The sequence below is a fragment of the Cyprinodon tularosa genome, unplaced genomic scaffold, assembly GCF_016077235.1.
Source record: "Cyprinodon tularosa strain WSP-4 unplaced genomic scaffold, ASM1607723v1 ctg654, whole genome shotgun sequence".
Taxonomy (NCBI): Eukaryota; Metazoa; Chordata; class Actinopteri; order Cyprinodontiformes; family Cyprinodontidae; genus Cyprinodon; species Cyprinodon tularosa.
The window spans coordinates 450,527-455,370 of NW_024039401.1; positions in this window are offsets into that span (position 1 = coordinate 450,527).

The following is a 4,844-nucleotide window of genomic DNA, read 5'->3' on the forward strand; positions in this document are numbered from 1 at the left end:
AAGATCTGCCTCCCATTCTATTTTTTAGAAATTCTAGGAACCACTAGTAAACCTGCAGATTGAGAGCAGGTTTACTAGTGGTAGAGAGCCCCATGTTTCGCAGTAGGGACTCTGTTTTTGGGATGGTACTCTGCATTCTTCTTGCTCTAAACATGGCAAGTGGAATTACGGTAAGACCAGAAAGCTTTTATTTTAGTCCTATGTGACCAAAGAACTTTCTACCACGACTCCTCTAGAACAGTGTTTCCCAACAGGGAGTACGCGTACACCTAGTGGTCCACAACTGTAAAGTAAAATTAAATATGGCTAGGATCTGTTTTGCATTGTGAGGACCCAATTAAAAAAATTAAAGAAGCTTTTATTAACCAAAACGTTTGAGTTTACCTTCAGCTGTGACACACATCCGAACCAAGCAGAGGAACAGACTGGATGCAGAGAACAGTCTGGGAACAGCTGATTTTGACACTGAGCTATTGGAGCTCATTAAAGCAGCTCAGGTGTCTTGATGAAAACAGAGTAAAACTAATTAGGTCAGTGTGACGATAATTTTTGTTCTGTATTTTGTTCCCAATACGTCAAGTTTAAATGTGATTATAAGGGAGTTACTCAGGTACAGGTTTATGACATGATTTTATTTTGCATTTATTTCGATTCCTTACTAACTTCCAGGCAACATATGAATGTTTTTTTTTACTTGAAATTGAAAGAACAGAATGCCTAAGAATTAAAAACTCAATTTAAAAGATTAGGTAAAATTGTTTTTATTTTATTACTTGTATTGTATGTTCCACTCTTGGACAATCACTAAGGGGGGCTACTCAGAGTCTCATGGGAAGACAACATTGACAAAGGGAAACACAAGTCAAAAAAGGTTGGGGAACACTACTCTAGAACATCAAAATGGTTGTGAGCAAAATTAAAGAGATTGTTCAGATTTCTGGACATGAAGTTGCGTGAAATGTTCACTGTTTGTGGCTGAGATATGACAGTATCCCTACTGTCACTGTTGCTGTCCTGCTCAGAGAAATGCCTGGAACCATACCGGAGAAAAAGTAGTACCAGTAGAAGAGCACAAATAATTAAAAATAATTATGTAATGACCTCAAAAACTAGGACCCAATATTCAGACAGACAGACCAGACCGAAGACAGAGAGCGACTGTGGGGCGGATAACCGGATTCTCTGCAGAGATGGAAAACACAGGTCAGTGACTGGAATGTCAGGCTGATCACATCTAGGAGCTAAAGTCATTAACCTGGTTCAAAGTTCAGTTCGACACCAGAGGAGAGGGAGGAATCCGGGAGGGAGATTGTCCAGTGTTTGCAGCAGTAGCCGCTTCCAGAGCCCCAAGAGATGATGAGATGGCGCCAGCCAATGCAGAAGGGGCATCAGTGTCCTTAAGAAGAATCCAAGCCGAGATCGGTGAAACAGTCCAGGTTCTGCAACCAGCAGGATCCAGGAAAACAATCCAAAAACCACAGCAGACAGAGCAGACAAGGGCAAGGCAAAAACTCGAATATTCAAAGCAGAAAACAGGTCAGAATGAGAATCATAAAAAAAACTCACTTGAACTAGAGTTAGTCTCACAACAGCTCGAATAATCTGCCGCTGATGGTGCGCAGGCAAACAACATAAATAGCTGAGGGGACCAGGTGGAAAAGATTGGCGTTAATCATCAGCCGGGCCAATTAGAGAGGTGAGCAGGAGCAAATGAAAAAGCCAACCATCAGCGTCAAGACCATGACAGGTTGTTAAGCTAGAAAAACTATGTATGTGTATTTTTTTAAGACTATTTCAACTATTTAAAAAAATCCCAGATCTATCCTTTCAATACAGGTCTAGATGTGTGCTGATTGAATTAGGGGAACCTTTTGTGCTATGCATGATTTTAAACCATGACGTCTTAGTGTATTACTCACTTTAGCCTTGGACACAATGGTGCCAGCCATCTTCGAGCACTGACCAGCTCCTTCCATGCAGTTCTTTCCTGATTCCTAACCTTTCTTAGACTCATTCATACACAATGAGGGGCGATCTTACATGGAGCAGCAGTCTGAGGAAGATCTTCCATTTTCTAATAATTGCACCAACAGCTGATCTTTTTTAACAAGCTGCAATTGCCCCGTAGCCCTTTCTAGCTACAGGGCTTTTCGTCTTTGGACAGCTCTTTAGTCTTAGGCATGTTAGTAGTTGGAGTCGGCAAGTGGGTAAGGGGTATATCTCATTGTGTGGGGTGTACAGGTAAAGACCTAAAAAAAAACTCCACTTATTTAAGTAAATGAGTGAAGAGGAGGGGGACTTTTTAGAGGCGGACTAACAGGTCTTTGTGTGCCAGAATTTTTGCTTATTGGCAGGTGTTCAAATACTTATTTGAAACATCCATCAATTCATCTACTCCCACTTATTCCATCAGGGTCACGGTGGGGTCGGTGCCTATTTCAACAGTGTATGGGCAAGAGGCAGGGTCCACCCTAGACAGGTCAACAGTCTGTTGCAGCTTATTTTAAACAGTCACATGCAAATAAATACATTTAAAAAAAATCATACATTGAGATTTCTGGATGTTTTTATTGGAATATGTCTCATAGTGGATATCCACCTTAGATGAAAATGTCAGACCCCTTTTTCTTTGATAATGTTTAATTCACTGTTTAGCTGCTAAAGAAAAATCATACACTTTATGACCCTACTGTGTCTGTTTTTGACTGGAGTTCATTTTTTATTCAACTTCCTACTAGGAGTTGCCCTATTTGGTTTAACAAGTATAAATTAAATGTATAACCTATTGTGTTTGTCTTTTTAACTTTATGGATATTTTTTTATAATGTCAGCCTTTTTTGGCGTTATCACATGCTCTGGGTTTTCATCTATCTGCGAACCAGTTGCTTCATTTTTATTTATTTATTTTTATTTCAGAAAAATCCAACAAGCAGAACAAATTCTGAAATCATTTCTGATATCATTTCCACATTCCACATTTTCTCCCTCAGTTTTGAGTGATAGATACCCCTCAGGAGGCCAATGAATGTGTTTCAAAAATAGCATGTTTACTATTGTTAGCTTTCTGATGCTATTATTGTAATTACACGTTATATTTCCTGTTCCATCGCATTCTGCTTCCGTGAGTCATCTGCAGCTTTGCGTGCTGAAACCCCCAAATCTTAATCCACCCAATGCTGCATTCACTGTCGATAGAAACAATAAATCTGGCTTGTATCTTTAGCCATCACACCCCCTCCGGTTTCTTCACTGAGTGATTCAAACCCTCTGAAATGTTACTCTGGCCCTGCAGCGTGCTAAATGCTTGTGTAACACATCATTAGAAATGAGGGGATTATCTATAGCCCTGAACCAAAGAATCACTTTCAGCTTTTCTTAATTATAGCTTAGTGGTTTAAGAGATGTTCCGTCACTTTCTAGAGAACAATTGTGAAATTGTTGGATTTAAGGCGTTTTGGGTTTTTTTAAAGCTCAGCCTTTAAAACTTTGTCTACCAAGGTTTATTTCAGTGGTTCTTAGGGTTTAGTGTGTAACAAAGATAGAATATTGGAATAAAATTTGACAAAAAAATGCAGATATCTCCACTGATATTATCCCTGCTATAGGCTGAGCGTTTTCTGAGACTAACTGTATGTACTCTCTTTCATTCACATCAAGTCTCATCCTCTAATTCAGGTCAGACGTCCTGCACCTCTAAGATGCCTCTAAATGTTGCAGGACGCTGGAGTTGAGGAACCTGGCTCTAGATTGAAAACTTTATCTGAGCTGATCTGCTAAGCTGGGTACAGCCATTACATTTTTTACTTTTCAATTACCTAAAAGCACACCTGGAACAGGTTTTTTTTTATTTTACTGTTACTCAAAGTCACTGTCGGTTGACGCAGAAAGCCGTTCACCTTGAGCCTGGATCTGCAGAAAACTGCCACATTACGACGAAAGATTAATCGAAAAGATTAACAGAACCTGTTCCTCTTCCATATCTAGCAACTCTAGATCCATCTCCATGACCATGATATCTTGCAGATGCACCATTGTTGTTTTGGAAGTTAAACATTCCTGCCAGCAGCACCAAAGTTGTATTGACCATCAGCCGAAGTTCTCGCGAGCTCTGGAATAGGCTCCCCCTCCCTTGCGCTTAAGGTAATCAGATACCCTGCAGGAATAATAAGCTGGCCAAATGAGGAGGTAAAGCCCACAGATGTTAAGACACAAAAGCTACTAACCAGAGGGTACGACCCCAAATCTAGTACCCTGAGACTGTACGCCATCCGTAAGGAAGGAGGCCAAGGACTAATGAGCTTAAGAGCCACTATCCAGGATGAAACGTCCAAGATCCATAAGTACATCAAGGAAATGGCTCCAACAGACGACATCCTCTCTGAATGTCTCAGACGTTGGGGAACAGAAGATGAGGTGCTAAAGACTCCGTCATGGGAGGATAAGTGGAACATAATCGAAGTGGCAGATATCAGGAAATCCTACAAGCGGCTAGACAAAGCCAGACTGAAGGACAGCACAGAGGCACTCATCAAGGATGCACAGGAGCAGTCCCTAAGCACCAGAGCAATAGAGGCCCCAATCTACCACACCAGACAAGACCCCAGGTGCAGACTCTGTAAAGCTGCTGCTGCCTGCCCCCGCCCATCCTCACAACCTTCTACAGAAGCACCATAGAGAGCGTTCTGACCAGCTGTCTCTCTCTGTGGTGTGGAGGCTGCAGAGCTTCTGACTGGAAGAATGTGAGGAGGGTGGTGAGGACAGCGGAAGGAATCATTGGGGCTCCTCTTCCCTCCATTAAGGACATTTCATCACAGCGCTGTGTGTCCCGAGCCCGTAATATCATC